Source organism: Pseudophryne corroboree, chromosome 2 (genome assembly GCF_028390025.1).
Source record: "Pseudophryne corroboree isolate aPseCor3 chromosome 2, aPseCor3.hap2, whole genome shotgun sequence".
Classification (NCBI taxonomy): domain Eukaryota; kingdom Metazoa; phylum Chordata; class Amphibia; order Anura; family Myobatrachidae; genus Pseudophryne; species Pseudophryne corroboree.
Window position 1 is genome coordinate 307,731,217 of NC_086445.1, and position 23,364 is coordinate 307,754,580.

Consider the following 23,364-nt stretch of genomic DNA (forward strand, 5'->3'; position numbering starts at 1 on the left):
TTCTTAGCCTATTCCTCGCACCCCCAGTTGCGGGAGAATGTGAAGGAGCAGCTGTTGACGGGTCACGTTCCGCTTGACTTGACAATTTTCTCACCAGCAGGTCTTTGAACCTCTGCAGACTTGTGTCTGCCGGAAAGAGAGATACAATGTAGGTTTTAAATCTAGGATCGAGCACGGTGGCCAAAATGTAGTGCTCTGATTTCAACAGATTGACCACTCGTGAATCCTGGTTAAGCGAAGTAAGGGCTCCATCCACAAGTCCCACATGCCTAGCGGAATCGCTCTGTTTTAGCTCCTCCTTCAATGTCTCCAGCTTCTTCTGCAAAAGCCTGATGAGGGGAATGACCTGACTCAGACTGGCAGTGTCTGAACTGACTTCACGTGTGGCAAGTTCAAAGGGTTGCAGAACCTTGCACAACGTTGAAATCATTCTCCACTGTGCTTGAGTCAGGTGCATTCCCCCTCCTTTGCCTATATCGTAGGCAGATGTATAGGCTTGAATGGCCTTTTGCTGCTCCTCCATCCTCTGAAGCATATAAAGGGTTGAATTCCACCTCGTTACCACCTCTTGCTTCAGATGATGACAGGGCAGGTTCAGGACTGTTTGCTGGTGCTCCAGTGTTCGGCACACGGTGGCTGAATGCCGAAAGTGGCCTGCAATTCTTCGGGCCACCGACAGCATCTCTTGCACGCCCCTGTCATTTTTTTAATAATTCTGCACCACCAAATTCAATGTATGTGCAAAACATGGGACGTGCTGGAATTTGCCCAGATGTAATGCACGCACAATATTGCTGGCATTGTCCGATGTCACAAATCCCCAGGAGAGTCCATTTGGGGTAAGCCATTCTGCGATGATGTTCCTTAGTTTCCGTAAGAGGTTGTCAGCTGTGTGCCTCTTCTGGAAAGCGGTGATACAAAGCGTAGCCTCCCTAGGAACGAGTTGGCGTTTGCGAGATGCTGCTACTGGTGCCGCCGCTGCTGTTCTTGCTGCGGGAGGCAATACATCTACCCAGTGGGCTGTCACAGTCATATAGTCCTGAGTCTGCCCTGCTCCACTTGTCCACATGTCCGTGGTTAAGTGGACATTGGGTACAACTGCATTTTTTAGGACACTGGTGACTCTTTTTCTGAGGTCTGTGTACATTTTCGGTATCGCCTGCCTAGAGAAATGGAACCTAGATGGTATTTGGTACCGGGGACACAGTATCTCAATCAAGTCTGTAGTTGTCTGTGAATTAACGGTGGATAACGGAAACACGTTTCTCACCGCCCAGGCTGCCAATGCCTGAGTTATCCAATTTGCAGCAGGATGACTGCTGTGATATTTCATCTTCCTCGCAAAGGACTGTTGGACAGTCAATTGCTTACTGGAAGTAGTACAAGTGGCCTTCCGACTTCCCCTCTGGGATGACGATCGACTCCCAGCAGCAACAACAGCAGCGCCAGCAGCAGTAGGCATTACACTCAAGGATGCATCGGAGGAATCCCAGGCAGGAGAGGACTCGTCAGACTTGCCAGTGACATGGCCTGCAGGACTATTGGCTTTCCTGTGTAAGGAGGAAATTGACACTGAGGGAGTTGGTGGTGTGGTTTGCCGGAGCTTGGTTACAAGAGGAAGGGATTTAGTGGTCAGTGGACTGCTTCCTCTGTCATCCAAAGTTTTTGAACTTGTCACTAACTTATGATGAATGCGCTGCAGGTGACGTATAAGGGAGGATGTTCTGACGTGGTTAACGTCCTTACCCCTACTTATTACAGCTTGACAAAGGCAACACACGGCTTGACACCTGTTGTCCGCATTTGTGTTAAAATAATTCCACACCGAAGAGGTGATTTTTTTTGTAATTTGACCAGGCATGTCAATGGCCATATTCGTCCCACGGACAACAGGTGTCTCCCCGGGTGCCTGACTTAAACAAACCACCTCACCATCAGAATACTCCTTGTCAATTTCCTCATCAGCGCCAGCAACACCCATATCCTCATCCTGGTGTACTTCAACAGTGACATCTTCAATTTGACTATCAGGAACTGGACTGCGGGTGCTCCTTCCAGCACTTGCAGGGGGCGTGCAAATGGTGGAAGGCGCCACCTCTTCCCGTCCAGTGTTGGGAAGGTCAGGCATCGCAGCCGACACAATTGGACTCTCCTTGGGGATTTGTAATTTAGAAGAACGCACAGTTCTTTGCTGTGCTTTTGCCAGCTTAAGTCTTTTCATTTTTCTAGCGAGAGTATGAGTGCTTTCATCCTCATGTGAAGCTGAACCACTAGCCATGAACATAGGCCAGGGCCTCAGCCGTTCCTTGCCACTCCGTGTCGTAAATGGCATATTGGTAAGTTTACGCTTCTCCTCAGACGCTTTTAATTTTGATTTTTGGGTCATTTTACTGAACTTTTGTGTTTTGGATTTTACATGCTATCTGCTATGACATTGGGCATCGGCCTTGGCAGACGACGTTGATGGCATTTCTTCATCTCGGCCATGACTAGTGGCAGCAGCTTCAGCACAAGGTGGAAGTGGATCTTGATCTTTCCCTATTTTACCCTCCACATTTTTGTTCTCCATTTTTTAATGTGTGGAATTATATGCCAGTATCAATAGCAATGGCCTACTACTATATAAACTGCGCACAACTGAAATGCACCACAGGTATGGATGGATAGTATACTTGACGACACAGAGGTAGGTAGAGCAGTGGCCTACTGTACCGTACTGCTATATATTATATACTGGTGGTCAGCAAACTGTGCAAAATTGAAATGCACCACAGGTATGGATGGATAGTATACTTGACACATAGGTAGGTAGAACAGTGGCCTTCTGTACCGTACTCCTATCTATTATATACTGGTGGTCAGCAAAACTATGCACTGTACTCCTACTATATACTACAATGCAGCACAGATATGGAGTGTTTTTCAGGCAGAGAATGTATAATACTGGTGGTCACTGGTCAGCAAAACTCTGCACTGTACTCCTCCTATATAATACTGCTGGTCCCCAGTCCCCACAATAAAGCAGTGTGAGCACAGATATATGCAGCACACTGAGCATGGATATGGAGCGTTTTGTAGGCAGAGAATGTATAATACTGGTGGTCACTGGTCAGCAAAACTCTGCACTGTACTCCTCCTATATAATACTGATGGTCCCCAGTCCCCACAATAAAGCAGTGTGAGCACAGATATATGCAGCACACTGAGCACAGATATGGAGCGTTTTGCAGGCAGACAACGTATACTGGTGGTCACTGGTCAGCAAAACTCTGCACTGTACTCCTCCTATATAATACAGCTGGTCCCCAGTCCCCACAATAAAGCAGTATGAGCACAGATATATGCAGCACACTGAGCACAGATACTGTATGGAGCGTTTTTCAGGCAGACAACGTATACTGGTGGTCACTGGTCAGCAAAACTTGCACTGTACTCCTCCTATATAATACTGCTGGTCCCCAGTCCCCACAATAAAGCAGTGTGAGCACAGATATATGCAGCACACTGAGCACAGATATGGAGCGTTTTTCAGGCAGACAACGTATACTGGTGGTCACTGGTCAGCAAAACCCTGCACTGTACTCCTCCTATATAATACTGCTGGTCCCCAGTCCCCACAATAAAGCAGTGTGAGCACAGATATATGCAGCACACTGAGCACAGATATGGAGCATTTTTCAGGCAGACAACGTATAATACTGGTGGTCACTGGTCAGCAAAACTCTGCACTGTACTCCTCCTATATAATACTGCTAGTCCCCAGTCCCCACAATAAAGCAGTGTGAGCACAGATATATGCAGTACACTGAGCACAGATATGGAGCGTTTTTCAGGCAGACAACGTATACTGGTGGTCACTGGTCAGCAAAACTCTGCACTGTACTCCTCCTGTATAATACTGCTGGTCCCCAGTCCCCACAATAAAGCAGTGTGAGCACAGATATATGCAGCACACTGAGCACATATATGGAGCATTTTTCAGGCAGACAACGTATAATACTGGTGGTCACTGGTCAGCAAAACTCTGCACTGTACTCCTCCTATATAATACTGCTGGTCCCCAGTCCCCACAATAAAGAAGTGTGAGCACAGATATATGCAGCACACTGAGCACAGATATGGAGCGTTTTTCAGGCAGACAACATATAATACTGGTGGTCACTGGTCAGCAAAACTCTGCACTGTACTCCTCCTATAATACTGCTGGTCCCCAGAATAAAGATATGTAGCCCCCTGAAACAAAGTGAGAGGACGCCAGCCACGTCCTCTCACTATCATTTCCAATGCACGAGTGAAAAATGGCGGCGACGCGCGGCTCCTTATATAGAATCCGAATCTCACGAGAATCCGACAGTGGGATGATGACGTTCGGGCGCGCTCGGGTTAACCGAGCCATACGGGAGAATCCGAGTATGCCTCGGACCCGTGTAAAATGGGTGAAGTTCGGGGGGGTTCGGTTTCCGAGGAACCGAACCCGCTCATCTCTACTCTTCATACATCTTCCCCGTGGTACTAACTATAATGCACTTACCAATATGACTATGACTGTTGCACCCTCCTCAGGAGGACTCTATAGTTATTATCAGAGTGTACAGACTGCTGTGCAAAGAAAGTTGGCAGAGGTAGACCATGCTTCCCTTGCATCCACTGGGAGTCACCACAGCCACCACAATCATGGCAACCCATGAGATCATCTTGGGAGTGGAGGACTGAGTCTCAGCTGAGATACGGATGCCCATCATGTCTATCTTGCCTATGACAAGATTCACTATATTAACGGTAGGAGTCAATGAGGCTGTGCCCATTGTTCCCACCTCCACCATATTGATGGAGGCAGAAATCAGAGAGCTGTTCTCTGAGCCCCACAGCAATCCACAATGATAAGTGACCATCATGGTCAGATTGCTGATGGGACTCCTGCTGCACTTCTCTGTCCTAGGAATCTCCAGAAGAAAGATGGTGAGCTACAAGTGACATTACAGTAGCTTAAAAGCAATCAAAAACATAAGTGGAGAAAATAAAAATAAATCAAATTGTACTACTAGAACTTAAAGCAGAAGTACCCCCAAAACATCTTAAAGTAGGCTTGCTCAAGCTTATCTTGGGGTTGAATTATGTTTAGCCAGATTAACTGGCTTGTGCTTCAAGGAATCATGTTGCTGCTAATTGTTTATTTTTATCTTTTTTTTATTATTGGGCCTCATTTTTGTGCTTCTATAAAACAAGATAAGTTTAAAGCAAACCATATCCCATGGTGTAAGGAATGTGTGTCCATAAATGTTTTAGAAACAATGAAAAAAGTAAATATCACATATAACAGTGATTTTGTGTCTATGCATATGATTAACGTACTTAATTAATTACAATGCTTTCATAGCTACGGATCAGTTTGAGTTTTAGATTGACATCCTGCTAAACTCTCCCTTTTTTCTAGAACTTGTTTCATCATTAAGAAAAACTAACAAACAATGGAAATCAATGTTGATTTGGCAACACATTGGATAATAAATATTCACTGTTTAAAAAACAATTACATAGTTCATCTAGAGCATTCTAATTGTTTCTGGTTTATGCAACATAAAATACTATTTTGTGGAATTCCACTCTCAGGTTATTCATAGTGATAAATGTGACTGTTACATCTTTATACAGAACATGTCTCAGCCAATTTGCTTCTGTAGAATAGGATATGATCCAAGACCTGAAAATAACCTGCTTGGCTTATTAAAGCTAATCATTTGCAATAAAAAGACATTAAGAAAATAGCAACTTTAAGATGTACTGCCAGCTGAACCATGCCATGTAGTTTAGAATGATTTCATATGTTTTGTAAGCAAACCTCCCATATGTCTGATTACTTCATTACACACCGAGGGAGAGAGGAATGCTCTTATGCTACATATCTTTACACACTGGAGTTTTATTTCTCCTTTTCATTTGCTGAACAAGCTAAACACACCGTTGTAATGTGCAGCATTCAATCATATTCAGGCACACATTGCAGCATGATCAGTAATTGATTTTCTTGTCAAATTTCTGGATATGGCAAGAAACACCAACAAAGCAGGGAAAGGGAGCACTGCAAACTGGTGCCGAGAATCGTCTAGACAGAGACAGATGGGATTACCTTCAGCCAATGTCATTCAGCCATGATGTGTAGAAAAGCCTCTCAGCTCAAGCTAAAGTCAAAATCCCAATCAAGAAGCTAAAGCCTGTGTAGCTCAGTCCTACTCCCCTGAGGTTGTATTGAGGTAATAAATGGTTTATGGCCCGGAAAACATTTGGAACTTTCAGGGTTCTAGTTGGTTCAATTGCCTAGGCGATGAATGTACAGTATTCATACTGTACAAACATAACCTGATTTGTCATGAACTGAAATCTGTACATTCTCTATTCTTCAACCTAACTGAATATCACAAATGAAACCAACTTGTACAGTATATAGTATTAGAGGACCATTTAGGAAGACAACCCTATTTTATGCTTCCATGTTTCCCACATGCATTTGTTGTCTTCTGAATAAAACACACAACTTTTAATTTTATAACACTTGTGCAATAAAGACCTGGCAAAGATTGCTTTTCTCACAATTCTTTTTCTATCCTTCTGCACAAACTGTGTCACATAAAATGTTTTATGTAAGTAAGCAGCTGCAGATCAGGGTTCATCGATGTGCACCGTGCATACTATTAAACCGCTATCTGCTTACAGTGAATCAGGCTCACTGTGTAAGCATTAGAACAATTTTAGAGGTGAGCTATTGCGTTGAATCATTGCGCACTGCTTGACTGAGGATATTTCATTACAGAACAATTTAAGCAAATATATGTAACCCATGCCTTTCAGTGTCCTTAAAAAAAATAAATCAATGACTAAATTTGCATCCTGCTGTGCAGATTCCTTCTTCTTCATGAACTCAGCATTCTAGACAGAAGTAAGCCCATGCACTCACCTGAAATATTGATCATTACGGTCAAGACCACCAATGCTGCAGTTAAATGAGTAAAAAAAAAAATATATATTGGAGGAGCTTAGAGGTCATTCTATTAAAAAAGCAAATAAATAAATAAATATGGATTAAAAAATTCAGTGTAGCATTTATGTGATGCTGGTTCTGGAAATAGATTCATCTACAGCAATTTAAATGTCATTTGCTTCACATTGTAACATTAAAATGTAGGTAACTTTCAAGCTTTGTTGGTTTCTTAATCTCCTTCTCCCCAAGTCACTTTAAACCTCATGTTCAGCCTGCAGACAATACTTAATTTCTCCTCTGCCTCTGGCGTACGGTTGTCTAATTGTGGTTGTTGGGATCATCAGTCCATTCTAAGTAAAGAAAAACTATCTTCTGTGGAAAATTGTAGAAGATTGAAGAAGAGTAGGAAAATAGCTTTGACAACTGAGGCGTGTGCTAAGCGCTTAGTCATTCTATGAAAGTATACAACATAGGAAAATAATATCACTACACCACTATGGTGCATATTGTACGGCCTACTACATCTGGTACAGTGTATATGAAATGTCAATGTTATATTTAACGTTTATTATAGCTTACAGAGGTTTTAGTTATATTGCTCTATATTTCAGAATATATATTTTGAAAGTGGGAAGCGTTCCATTCACTGTCTGCTACACATTTTGCTATGGGATGCCTTTTTTTGTATTGTATCATTATTTAGCATTACTATTATTATTATTATTATTATTATTATTGCTACTACTACTACTGCTATTACTAATATTATTTTTAAAAATAAAGGTCCAGATATAATCTGAATCTTTGTATAATAATCAGATGGATATAGGAGTAACCTTGGTTTAATCTTGGTTTAAGATGAATTATCTAAAAGAATATATACTTACATATACAAAAAAAGGAAATGTTTTTAAAATAAACAATGTTTCAGTATAATGTAACTTTCAAATACAAGGCCCACTACTATAAGACAATTATTATCCTACAAGCTATTTATTGCAGCGGACATTCATGGATTGCACACGATTGTAACAACCAATGCATTTACCTCATGTCTACCTCTTTTGTGGGTGAGAGCCTGTACAGAGACATTATAGTTGATTTCTTCTTAGGCCCATTTCTGGCATAAAGTTGTCGAAAGTCCTAGTCAGAAGTTTTTTGTAATGTGTGCCCATCCGAATGTATTCCTCTGATATCCAGGGGCGGATTGGTCATAGGGCTCCTCAGGATGATTCCTGATAGGCCGACGTGTATGTGGGGCCTGTTTTGTGTGTTGTCATGTTGCCCCACCCTCCCACATGACAGGCAACCCACCACACTCAGTACACTGCATTGTCCCCATCCATTCTGTTATTCCATCTCTGCAGTACAGCAACTCTGCCATCCAGTGATGCTATCATGGCTACACGGTATGTTATACCTCTTGTGCTGCCCATGTTGGGCCACATCTACAAAATTTTACAGGACCACTTTTGGCTCCCAATCCGCCTCTGGCTCTCTTCACCTCCCACACCACCAGCAAAATGGACCCTATTATATTTATCCCTTGGTCTTCACATGGAACCAGCAAGATGGTATGGACTTGGTTGCAAGGAGCATGCAGGTTGCAGTCCCTTTAATGTGACTACATGGATGGCAAAGTAGAACAATAACATAAATATGGTACAAAATCCAGATACAAAAAAGCACAGGATTAGTAGCAGTAGAACAGGTAATGGGTTATAGTCACAGATTCTGGTACATGGAATAACAATTAAAGACACATGAATGCTGGAACTATATAGAGGGAGATATTTAGCAGTACTGAATTTGATTTGGTAGATCCACGTGCCTGCCCTCAAGGGGCATCAATCACAGTCCAGAGTCATGAGAGAGATATAGAGACCACAGTAGACTGGAGCATGCAGTGAGGACCAGACATTTTGTGCTATGTAAGGTAAGTGGGAGTCAGCCACAGAGATATACCCAGTCATGATAAGTCATCAGAAAACCCATAAAACATCACTTACATGAGTTACTATGTACACTTAAAATTATACAACTGATTTCATTTTTAATATATCTTTCTCTTTGCTTTTTTCTGACTAAGGGGTATATTCAATAAGAGTCGGAAAATGCCGTCTTGTCGGAAAGACAGCAGTTTCCGACTGGAATAGGTCGGAAGGGGTTTCGAACTATTCAATATGGGCAATTTTTTTCTGACAAGTCGGTAAACCCGACTTGTTAGAATGCTGTTGGAAAGCAGGTGGATCAGCGGAATACCATCCAATCCGCCTGCTGCTGTTGGAAATAGGGGCAAATCCAACAGGTTTTGGCCCCCTTTCCGAGTCGGATTGAGGTGAGGAGACAGGGAGCGGTGCAGTGGGCTACAGGGAGCGGGGATGAGAGGTACCTTGACGGCTGTCCCCCGGCCAGGCACCTCTCTCCCTACAGTGCCACCCCTGCCGCCGCAGACCTTACCCCCGCTGCCAGCTCTGACGCTGATCTCAGCTCTCCCGCCGGCTGCCACAGTGTTCCACCCACTGACCGCTACACTGTTCCTCCTGCCTCAGCCGCTCTCTCTTCCCCCCACCGGCCGCCGCTTACTGTTACCCCCTGCCACTGCTGTCAGTGCACCCGGCAGCCGCTGGCAGCAGCGGCAGGGCAAGACACAGGGAACGGCAATATCCGACTGCCAGATTTGGACGCTCTTTGAATAGGGGTTGTCGGGTCCATTCCGACAACAGCATGTCGGAATGGACCCGACTCTTATTGAATATACCCCTATATGTAGACCTTGTATTGTGATCAAGGCAATCCTATAAGTGGTAACTATGGTAGAGACATTTTTTAAGCTAAAGAGAATCTGAACACCAAAGGATACTACTGTATCTGTAGCTAACAGTTAATTTAATTTATGATCTTCTACAGAATTGCACAAAAACCCATCTTAGCAGCAGCATAGGAAAATGTATCCTAAATTATTCTTTAAGCATCATAGTGTATTTTAGGATATTTACAAGCTAATCTAACAAGCCATAGGTTTTTACCAGGGACCCCCGAAAGGAGATTTGGGCTTTGCTGCAGGCAATATGCAGGTTGCGGCCCTCTGTTTGGGTTTCTGAGAAGAGGGCTGGTGTACACTGGCCCAAGACCTGATTGACCACTGTGCAGCATGTAGTAATGTTGTCATCAGACTAGGACAGAACTGTAAGGGAAATCACAGGTACAGGAAACAGGCAGGGAACAGTGCACAGGAGAACCAAGGATCAGGATATGTAATCTGCTTCAGAATCGGGAACCACAAATTTTTGGATGCTGGAGAATGGTAAGTGAGCTTATACAGGAAGTTCCTTTTACAAGGTGGAGTTTTCATTTGGTGTTAAACGTGGCATCATGTTTAGGGTCATCTGACCATTTAAGCTTCAAACAGAGCGGGGTGCGCATCCCTATGGGAGCAGTGGCCACCTGTTATAGTTAAAGATTAAAAAAATAAAGTTTGAAATATATATATCCCAGAAATTAGGAAATATAAATATTAACATGGCCATTTAAACTGTAAAATATTATGCAGACAGAAATATCTATTATAGAATATATGCTGCTTAGTCCTCTATAGACGAAACAGGAGTTATGCTCTCTGTATTACGCCCATACGCCCCAGGAGTTTTAATATAAAGTATCTTGAATATTTAATTGTAGCGCAGGCAACAGTTAACTATAACAAAACTGTCATTTTTATTCTATAATGTTTAAATTATCCAGATGAATTTGATGTATTTTAAAAAGTATTCTAAGAAAATGAACTGTTTGAGATCACAAAAGTCTTTTCTCCAGATGTCATGTCTCAGTAAATAATTCACACACAAATAGTTAAATATTCATGGGATTTGAAATTATAAACATACTCTTTATAAAGAGGCTTAACTGCCATGAAACTCCTTCTATTGTATTATTTACTTATGTGTTCTGTATTTATTGTGCATAGACTAATTTTTAAGTCTTACTTACACACACACACAGACATTTAATTGAGTCTACATAATTACGGGAAATTCAAACGGATTGCATATTTAATTTTTTTTTCTTTACATTAGCTGAGCTTGTGTAGCCAGATATCCTGGACAATGCACACTTTTTATTGTAAAACTTCTCTCTTGCTAACTTAAGCCAATTACTGTCATAGAAATCTGCCTTATTACTGTATACAAGAGCCACAAGGGCATAATAGTTAAAGTATGATAACCATTACCATTTTTAATACTCATTCAAATAAAGGATTATTAATGACTGTATACTGGCAATCACAGATGCCCCAAAGTCAATAGTTTTGTTACAACACAGCCAGTGCATACCACTGTCTGTGAGCAAAACAAAATGTTAAATACAGTATATTAGGAAATGTAATGCATATACAGTTTATCCATATAGAATCACTTGTGAATATAAATAGAAAGGACATTACAATAATGACAGTATGAAGTAAAAATCCCATTAGATGACAGCAGGGCCAGATTAAGGCTGGTGGGGGCCCACATCAACGAAGGTGTGGGGGCCCTCACTACTAAAATTTCTGCCAAAGGCCCCCACCGCATCACACACACACACACACACACACACACACACACTCACACACACACACACACACACACACACACACACACGCACGCACGCACGCACACACACACACACACACACACACACACACACGCACACACCAGAAGTGTAATACAGTCTTTGCTTTCACTGTGCAGAGCCATCTTTCAAAGTCATCACTGGAAATATGGCAAAGTGGAGAAGGAGGAATCCACTTGTTGCTACAAGGTGAGAATATGCTGGGTGCAGTGTGAAGCCCCCTGTACCACACACCCTGCACCCATTATAAATATGTCCATGAATACAAAGCTGACAGTCAAACAGCATTAGGTGAGGGTAAAATCTGTAATACTTATTCAATAAAGCGGAGGTAGATATTGAAAACTGATTTAAACATAAGCAGGTCATATGCCCAACATAGGATATTGGACAAGACAAGCCATTAGACAGCAAGCATTGGGAAAGGAATGAAAACTAAAATGACTGATGTTAGGGGGTCATTCCGAGTCGATCGTAGCTGTGCTAAATTTAGCACAGCTACGATCATGAACTCAGACATGCGGGGGGACGCCCAGCACAGGGCTAGTCCGCCCCGCATGTCAGTGCTGCCGACCCCCGCAGAAGTGCAAAGGCAATGCCTTTGCACTTCAAGAGTAGCTCCCGACCAGCGCAGCTTTAGCGTGCTGGCCAGGAGCTACTCTTTGCTCCCCGGCCCACAGTGGCTGCATGTGACGTCACGCAGCCGCTGCGGGCCACTTCCCACACGTTCTGGCCACGCCTGCATTGGCCGGACCGCGCCCACGAAACAGCAGCCAAACACCACCGTTTCGCTCCCTCCTGCCTATCGACTGCCTCTGCCTGTCAATCAGGCAGCGGCGATCGTAGCACAGTAACGGGCGGCCATGCGCCGGCACACTGTGGCACCGGTGCATATGTGGTTCTGATCCGATCGCTATGCTGCGAAAAACTGCAGCATGCAATCGGGTCAGAATGACCCCCTTAGATCCCAGTTTAGCATGCTTCTATACCTATAGCACCCACCTTTTCTTTAGTACTTAAATGGCTACAGGAATTAGCATGAAGAACTTTGGAGCTATAGTGGTGCAAACTGAAGGTGACAGAAGCATGAGAGAGATACAAGGGATGCAGGAGCATCTCTTGCCACTGGGCAAGCAGGATTTTAGCCCGGGGCACCGCAGTCCTGAGGGTGCTGCCGCCGTCAGACCATCCCACATGCTCCCATGCGCAGCACAATGCCATGCACCGCATGGCATTGTGGGAGCGGCCGCAGACGCAAGAGGTAATAATTGACCTCTAGTGTCTGTGCGGTGCTATGGGAGAGATGTCATGACGTCTCTATCATAGCATAGTTCCGAGGAGCGGGGGCCGGAGACGGAGGACAGCAGCAACAGTCGGGAAGCAGGAGAGGGGCTGGTGAATATTTTTTTGGAGGAGCGGCGCTACTAGGGTCATAACTAAAAGGGCACATCTACAGGGGGCACAGCTATTGAGGGCACTGCTACAGGGGGCAAAACTACTGGGGGCACAACTATAGGGGGCACAGCTACAGGGGGCACAACTACTGGTGGCACAGCTACAGGGGGCACAACTACTTAGGTCACTGCTACAGGGGGCTCAACTACTGAGGGCACTGCTACAGGGAGCACAACTACTGATGGCACAGCTACAGGGGGCATAACTGTGGCCACACCCCTTCCCTATTTTTTGATGTGCACCTATGGCGCGCACTATCCCTGTTTTGCCTGTAGGGGGGGTGGCGCCAAAGGAAACTTTCGCCATGGGCGCCACAAGGTCTAGAACCAGCCCCGAAGGGATGCTTAGCAACAGTAACTGATCAAGATAGGCACATTGTACACAATAGAACAGGATGACCTGATACACAAGACATAGAAGACTGAGAGGGATTCACTGACTATAGGAACAGTGAGAAAACAGAGTATACAGTATCTAAAACAGTAATAAAACAAGCCTTACAATTTAGACATCTAAAAAATTAGGAGCAAATGTGGCTTTCAGTGGAGATTTGGAAAGAAGCAAGGGAGTGCCAGAGTGGGTAATATAGGAGGGGGTAGGCTACTGTAGTTTCTAGTAAAGAGGTTGGCTTTCAAAAAGTGTCTTATACATTTTTAGAAAATGTCAGGAGAGAGTTTGATTGGGTGTGTAAAGGGGAGTACACACGGAGCGATAATCCAAGCAATCTGACTAGATTGCTTAGATTTTCAGCAAGATCACTCCGTGTGTAGCCCTAACAGCGATAGCGATGCGCAGCCCCGCGCAACGCTATCGCTGGTGCTAGATTGGCCTGCCGTGCAGGCCAATCTAGCGGGTCGCTCACTTCACCCACTGGGTAAAATGAGCACCCCCCCCCCCGTCTCCCCCCGCACGCTCAGCACAGATCGCGCTGTGCTGAGCGGCGGGAGAGATGTGTGCTGAGCGATTCGCTCAGCACACATCTCTCCCGCATCGGCCCGTCTATATGGGCCTTTAGGGAATTTTAGAAGTGGTTAGCTACACAGGAGAAGTGGTTAGCTACACTGGCAGTCAGACTGGATGAATTACAAAGGTTACAGGGCAAGATGAATTGTATTTACCCACCTAATATGTGTATTCACACAACATACACCTGTATGCAGACTGATTTCAGTCATGAGTCTGGCTGCTGCTATATCATTCGATGTCTTAGGGGAATACTTAACATTAGTTTTTAACTAAAATAATGTGGTAAAGGGTGTTTTCACATGCATTTTCACATTATTTAGTATCACCTGAATGTAATAATGGGTTTTTGGAGCAGTTTTCGAGAAAAAGTACTCCAAACCCTTTAATTCTTTTTCTAGTGAGCCAGATCACATTTCCCATACTTAGAATGGGAAATGCGATCAGACCACATATATATATATAAAAAAATGTCAAAAAACACTCCAGTGAGCCCTGTGATAATTACGCCAGCCTCAACTGTCATAATCACAGTGTCCTCTGCGCATTGTGTACTTCTGTACAGCTTTCTCTGACTAAAGCTGTGCATGGAGCTGGCAGTGTGATCAGCTCTGTGTGTCCAATGGACACACAAGCTGATCTCTGTGTTTTTTTGTTTTTTTTGAAGGAAGAAAAATCCAACCATACTCACCTACCCAGGAACCAGTAATCGGGGCTCAGGTATGGGCTGCTGGTCATCAGGGCTCCCTGGTGCTCTTGTGATTTCCAGTGCAGTAAAATGATGCTGCAAAGCGGTAGATCACTTTACAGCACTGGAGGTCATAGCAGCAGGGAGCCCCAATGACAGGCAGCCGCCCGATACCCGGGTGTTGGAGAGTATGCTCACCGGTGGGGAAGGGCCAGGGACGTGCAGTGAGCTAAATTTCTCAGAAGGCACTGGCTAGCACCAGAGCCAGATTTACACGCAATATAGGAACCAATGGGTACATCTGGGCATTATACACGGTACAGCAGTATAAACTCCTGAAAATATGGTGACTTTTGAACAGAGATGTGCAGAAAAGATAGGCAGGCTAGGAACTGCCTCACCTGCCATAAACATTTTACTCCAGAGTCTTGGCTATAAAGATGATTAGAATAATGCAAAGAAGATATTTCAAACATATTCTTTGTATTTTTCATATACTTTATACAGTCAAAACTCTGGTGCAAATGTTAGTATGACAGGAAAGGCTCTGCCTCACCTGCCTCTCTTCACCGCATGTCACTGGGGAGGGGTCAGCGGCACGTGAGGTAGTCTTGGTGGGGGGTGTTGATCCGTCGGCGGCTGTAGCTGCGATGTCAGTGGTCCGTCGGCGGCTATAGCTACGATGTCAGTGGTGGCGGCACTTGCACAGCACATAATCAGTGTATTTTTTTTACAAAAAATACCCCGATAATGCAGTGGAGTGGCATTGCAGGGACAGAGCTCTCTGCATGCGATAACTGATACATCCGTGCCATGTAATCAATTATCACAGTGTGGACTGGGTTGACATTATTACATCCCATCCACATCCTCACATGCGGATGATGATAAATCGGCCCCTATTCATATTTTTTACTTGATAAACCTTGCTGCAGGAGAGAAGATGCTTATTTGACTCTCAAAGAGGAAAAGACCAGGCGCTTGTTTTTATTTAATTGTACTGTAATTTGCATTACATTGTTCAGACTCTATTCTCTATTATATGTAACACTTTATTACAGAGTCCTATTGTGCACAAATAATATAATGTGAATTTCAATTTCACGATTAACACTATTAAGCCACATCTTTATATTATCTCTATACTATATATATCTCTATGTTAGCATGGTGAAAATTACACACAGAGCAATTGTCTGAGGACCTTCCAGACGAGTTATACAATTAAGCAAGAAAAAAAAGGCATTTTGTTTCCCCCAGCACCCTGAATGATAACAGTAGCCAGATTTAAATCCCACACAATATTAGAATTCAGAGATCTCGGTTACATATATTTGCGCAAATGTATGAATAAGCCCCAAAGCCACATCAAGGCGTCTCTGTATATTTGGGGTCCCTGGCGCTATATCTAGGAGCAGGGTATGGTACCCCAAAGCACCAGCATAAGCCAGAAAGCCGAGCGTAACATACCAGTGAAAAAAACTATAGTGTTAATAAATTAGTGTTAGGAAGCCGAAGCTATAAAGGTGAAACAAAAATGAGATGTAATTAAAATGGAGAAATAGTGTTAAAGAAATTAGTATGTGAAAAGTGTTAATAGAATGTAAAAGTATGCCACACTAAAGCCATCCAGCTCAGCCAGTCCATAGGCAACACACCCCACATCTCCATTACCCCAATCTGGGTCTATGATTAACCAGCAATGAGCCACATGATCATGGCTCCTTACTTAAATCTGTTATCTGTTACTGTTATCATTCGGGGTGCTAGGGGAAACAAAATGCCTTTTTTTTCTTGCTTAGATATACCCCTCCCTTTCGAGCACCTGAATGATATCACTAAGCTAATTAAGCATCTGCCAGTATATATGTCTGTTGTGAGAGGCAGAGAGGTTCCTGCATTGGGAGAAGGTGCAGGCCCTGACATGCCATATGGAGCATTATGGGTTTGCTCCAAGGTAGGTAGCTCTTAGCTTAGATATATTTAAGTAAGGAGCCATTATCATGTGGCTCCTTGCTGGTTAATCATAGACCCAGATTGGGGTAATGGAGGTGTGGGGTGTGGTGCCTCTGGACTGGCTGAGCTGGATGTCTTTAGTGTGGCATACCTTTACATTCTATTAACAGTTTTCACATACTAATTTCTTTAACACTATTTCTCCATTTTAATTACATCTAATTTTTGTATCACCTTTATAGCTTCGGCTTCCTAACACTCATTTATTAACACTATAGTTTTTTCACTGGTATGCTACCATGGGCTTTCTGGCTTATGCTTGTGCTTTGGGGTACCACACCCTGCACCTAGATATAGCGCTAGGGACCCCAAATATACAGAGACGCCTTGATGCGGCTTTGGGGCTTATTCATACATTTGCGCAAATATATGTAACTGAGATCTCTGAATTCTGATATTGCGTGGGATTTAAATCTGGTTACTGTTATCATTCAGGGTGCTGGGGAAAACAAAAATGCCTTTATTTTCTTGCTTAGAAATAACCCTCCCTTTCAAGCACCTGAATGATATCACTAAGCTAATTGAGCATCTGCCAGTATATATGTCTATTGTGAGAGGCAGAGAGGTTCCTGCATTAGGAGGAGGTGTAGGCCCTGACATGCCATATGAAGCATTATGGGGTTGCTCCAAGGTAGGTAGCTCTTAGCTTAGATAGATTTAAGTAAGGAGCCATTATCATGTGGCCCCTTGTGTGGTTAATCATATACCCAGTTTGGGGTAATTGAGGTGTGTGGTGTGGTGCCTCTGGACTGGCTGAGCGGATGGCATTAGTGTGGCATTCCTTTACATTCTATTAACACTTTTCACATACTAATTTCTTTAACACTATTTCTTCATTTTAATTACATCTCATTTTTGTATCCTGTTATAGCTTCGGCTTCCTAACACTCATTTATTAACACTATAGTTTTGTTACTGGTATGCTGCCCTGGGCTTTCTGACTTATGCTGGTGCTTTGGGATACCACTCCCTGCACCTAGATATAGTGCTAGGGACCCCAAATATACAGAAATGCCTTGATGTGGCTTTGGGGCTTATTCATACATTTGCGCAAATATATGTAACAGAGATCTCTTGTGTGGGATTTAAATCTGGTTACTGTTATCATTCAGGGTGCTGGGGGAAACAAAATGCCTTTTTTTCTTGCTTTGAAATACCCCTCCCTTTCAAGCACCTGAATGATATCACTAAGCTAATTGAGCATCTGCCAGTATATATGTGAGTTATACAATTAAGCAAAATATTAAGCAAAATAATAAAGAAGTCTATAATAAGGCACTTTTTTAGAGATTATGGATATACTCATAAAATGTGACTTTTATTAAATATTCAACATACATCATATTGTATAAAGTAGGCATGTTGGGATTTGGATCTGTATCTCCTTCGTGTTTTGGATCTTTCGTTTCGCCTTAGCCGCCTTTGTGGGTTTTGGTTTTGGTTCTGATCTGTATTTGTTTACAAAAATCATAAAAACAGCTAAAATCACAGAATTGTGGTGTGTTTTTGTTCCTACAGTATTATTAGCCTCAATAACATTCATTTCCAATCATCTTCAGCCAGTTTTGACTACCACACAGCTCACAATATTGGATTCATCCAGTTTAGGTCAAAAGGTTGCACTGAGGTAGCTGGATGACTAAAGCTAACTGACAGCAGTGGGCATCACAAACATCTGGCGCTTAAACTTCCAACACGGCACATTTAGGAAACAATGCTCCAACAGCGCCTACTTCAAAGAAAAGAGGTGCAAGATGGAATTGTTCTTGTGTCCTCCTTCCCACACTTATGCGCTAAAAACTATTTCTGAGTACACACTTGAGGGTGGGTAGCTCAAGTCTTGCAAAGCCAGTTTGTGCAAGGGCCTCCAAATAGCCTTTTTTTCCTGCCAGTGGTGAAATGGACTGTCTGACATGCCTATTTGGTTTTTATATATTGTTCAGCTGGATGACAGCTAGTGGGAAGAAACTTTTAATGGATCTGGTCAACTTCGCAGGAATGGACCTGTAGCGTCTGCCTGATGGAATCACTTGAAACAGTTTGTGACCTGGGTGCTGCATATCTGCCACGATTTTCTCTGCTCGCTTTCTGACCCTTGACTGGTATAATTCCTGGACGGGAGGGAGGTCAGCCCCAACAATCTTTTCAGCTGTCCTCACCATGGTTTGCAGGCTCCATCTGTCACTCTCATTGGCAGCTCCATGCCAGACTGTGATCGAGGAACATAGGACTGAATCTATGATTGCTTTGTAGAAAATGAGCAGCAAGCAAAAAGAGCATCAGCATCTGGGCCTTCTTTATGACCGTGCTTATGTTGGGTCCCCATTTGAGGTCTCAGGAAATTTTTGACCCTAGGAATTTGAAGGTGTCGACTCACGAAACCACACTGTCGGCTATTACGAGTGGTTGCATGGCATTGTGTTTCCTTCTGAAGTCCACCATCATCTCAGTTGTTTTGAGGGGATTTAGGTCAAGGTTGTTCCTGCCACACCACTGCATTAGCTGTTCCACTTTGCACCTGTATGCAGATTCGTCTTCGTTCTTGATTAAGCCGATGATGGTGGTGTCGTCTGCAAATTTTATAATTTTTACTGATTGCTTGGCCAAGGTGCAGTGGTTGGTATATAGAGAGAAGAGCAGGGGGGAGAGGACACATCCTTGAAGGGCCCCCGTGCTGATCGTGCGCCCACTAGACATGAATGACCCGGCTTTCAACACTTGTTTCCTTGCTGTCAGGAAGTCAACGATCCAGAAGCATGTTGATTCTGGGACCCCTAAGGAGAGGAGTTTGGCTTGCAGGATGCAGTCACGTAGGCATGTCACTAATTGTAAGCAGTTCTTTCAGTTCAAATCAGATGTCAAAGGGTTATTTCTGACTGATCTGCATAACCACCAGTGAATCTCTTAGGAAAAGTTAGTTTTTTCCTGGCAGCCGAAGTTGCCGGAGAAACTAAACTAGGAGATGTTGCCATGTCACGTTCTGCTGGAGCTGACAATTTGATCACCAACAGCTCTTTGCATCTCTTCAGTTTTGTGTCCGTTGGAAATAAAGACAGAATGTATGACTTTAACCTAGGATCTAATATGATCACCAAAATATAGTGATCTGATTTCAAGAGATTGATGATCCTTGCATCCTGGCAAAGCAAATTTATGGCTTGATCTACAAGTCTGACATGCTTAGTTGAATCACTTCATTCAGCTCCTCCTTCAGTTTCTCCATTGGCTTCCCTTAGAGTGTAATAAGAGGAATTACCTGACTCAAGCTGGCATTGTCTGAACTAACTTCACAGGTACATTCTCCCTTATTTCCCCTATAGGTCATTGTGTAGCCCTGGATGGCCTTTTGCTGCTCCTCCATCCACTGAAGCATATAAAGGGTAGAATTCCACCTAGTTACTAGATCTTGATTCAGCTGGGCAAATTCAACGGTACTAACAGGTGCTGCAATCTTCAACATGCACTTGCTGAATGTCGAAAATGTCCCAACATTTTTCGGGCCACAGAAAGCATCTCCTGTCATTTTTTAGACAATTTTGCACCACCAAATTAATTGTGTGAGAAAAACAGGTACATGTTGGAATTCCAGCTTCAGTGGTCTCACAATATTGGTGGCATTGTTCAAAATCACAAATCCTGAGGGGAGTCCAAGTGGGGTAAGCCATTTTGCAATGATTTTCTTTTGTTTTTTTAAGAAGTTGTCAGCGGTATGCATCTTAGTGAAACCGGTGATACACAGAGTAGCCTTCCTCTGAATGAGCTGGCATTTGTTAGATGCCGCTGCTGTTGATGCTGCTGCTGAAGGCAATACACCTACCCAGTGGACTGTCACAGTCATGTAATCTTTAATTTGCCCTGTTCTGCTTGTCCACATATCTGTGGTTAATTGGACAGTAGGTACAATGGCATTTCGGGGGAAACTAATTAAGTTTTTTTTTATGTCTTTGAACATACTAGGGATTGCTTTTCTAGTGAAGTGGAATTTAGATGGGATATGGTAGCAGGGGCACAGAACCTAAATTAACTGCCTAAAACCCACTGCGTTGATGGCAGATACTGAACACACTGCTAATACCAGCATAGCCATTATTACACCAGTAATCCGCTGTGCAACTGGGTTACTGCTGTCATACTTACTCCCCCTTGCAAAGGATCATTTACCAGTAAATTGTTTTGTTAAACTACTACAGGTTGTCTTCCTGGTAGCCTCCTGGGATGAAGATTTACTCATGTCACGGTCTGGAAACGGGGTTCAGGACTTACCAGTCCATGTCCTTTGGCTGGGTCCATCGGACTCTGGTGCATGCTTTTTCAGCTGGGTGTGATGTGCAGGCCAGTGCGCAGGGGTCTGTGGAGCTCCAATGTGGGCTCTGTCCTCAGCCTGGCAGCATGGTCCTGTGGTGCTTGGCGCAGCTATCATGGACAGTCATGTGACTGGTTTTGCCAATCCAGTTGCAGGAGGGCTCAGCTGACCTCAGTAGCCAATTCTGTGCGGTCAGTAGGTATAAATTAGGAAGCGCAGGCAACATTGATTGCTGGTGCAATGTCTCACACAGTCATACTGTGTCCTACAGTTCTCTGTGCTTTGCAGCAGTTCCTGCATAAATCCTGCCCTCTGCAGCAGTACCAGTATAGTTCTGAGCTTCGCAGCAGTTCCTGCATTATTGTCTGTGCCTCACTACAGCTCCTGAATACTATTCTCTTCATCTGAACCTGCCGTCAGTACCTGCCAGTCAAATCCTCGCCTCTGAAGCTGCTACTACTGTCGTTCGTTGTTTAGCAGTCAGCTCAATACCCTGCATTCCAACCTGTCATTCAGCACTGCCCTCAGTTACCAAACATGCCTAGACCCCTTCATATGTTCTGGATCACAGTTGCCATTCTCCGCTTCCCAGAGCTCCAATATTCATTTCTAAATCCTATTCTTATGCTTGTGTCTTAAGGATAATAAAACCCTGTGAGAAGAACTTTTATTCGTCCAGCTCATCTTCTGTTTAAGGAATCTAAATATCCTGATATTTCTGATCCTAATTCAGATCCACAGCTAGCTACCAGTGTGACAACTCACAGCAGCAGCAGCAGGCATAGCATTTAAGGATCCTTCTGAGAAAGCTGGGATAGGAGAGGAGTCAGTCATGCTTATAAAATTGGACTGGTTGTTGGTAGATTTTAGCCTACTTTTGATGAATGCATTGCCAGTGATGTACCAGGAAAGAGGTTCCTATATGGTAAGGTATCTTCCTCTACTTACTATGGCTTCACAAAGGGTACAGATGGCTTCACACTTGTCCGGATTTGGATAAAAATGATTCTACCCATTAGAGGTGGCATGACAATGGGCAAACCCATGTGCACTGCAAGGGGATGGGGGGCAGATATAACATGTGCAGAGAGAGTTAGATTTGGGTTGTGTGTGTTCAAACTGAAATCTAAATTTGCAATGTAACAATAAAGTATTTAACCACCACATAAATAATATAACCCACCCAAATCTCAAGGGTCCCATACACTACAACGATATGTCTGAGGCAATTTCCCTTGAACTCTCCCAGGAGCTTCCTGGGAGTGGTTCCATATGATTCCATACGATTTGATACATTTTGCATGCGATATATTGTATGCAATCCCAGCCATGCCTATGGGAACTGACATATCACGAGTGCAGCACTAACGATCTAGGGGAGCCAATCCGACCCTCACGGGAATGCGCATCAGATCGGAAACACATCCAAAATGCCCGATATCACCTGATATATCGTCCCGAATGCCCGAAATTTGATGAAATCGGGCATTATCGTTCTAGGGTATGGGGCCCTTAACTCTCTCTGCACATGTTATATCTCCCCCACCCCCCTTCAGTGCAGATGGTTTTGCCCATCTGCTAACAAATTTGCTGCTATGATCAGGTCTGAATTAGGCACCATGTTGTAACAATTTAAAGCATATAGCATAGCTGATAGTATAAGACAACTGAAAATGTTATTTGTCTGTATGACAAAGAACAATTTATCTTGATGTTTTTAGTGAGTCAGTATTGGCTCAATAATTACTAAACAATAGAATTTTACCCCATTTATCATATGAAATATATATCATACATGATTTGTATGCAAAATGCTTTTGGAAATCTAGAATACGTCTAATGGAAAAAAATAATTAATTAGCAGGAAGACATAAATATAAAAGAAAAGGGCAACACTTGGGGGTAATGAAGCTGCCATTGACACCAATTTAAATATGCCACCTGGACATGCATGTTGTATTGATTCAAGTGCCAATAGTCATAAATCATAAAAGTTTCATTTCTAACTCCATATTAAGCAGGAATAGCTGATGTGCAGTTTATTCCTCATGACATATAGCTGTAGTAACGGTAACCCCTAAATTTACCAGCAACATAGCAGTAAATAATGTGCTGTAGTATAAGTGGGTATGATAGAGGAGGCCAGTGGTCGGGATGCCTGTGGTCACATGACCAACCCCAGCATCCCAACAATTAGAATGCAGATAGGGTTAGGGTAGGTGGCAGGGGAGGGGTAAAATAATGACCCCATCTCCTGTCCCCTAACCCTAACACACCTGGGGCAGCAACTAGGGCTAAAATAGTGGGGGTAGGGCCTACTGCCTAGGGCTAAGTCACAGGTAGTGGTGG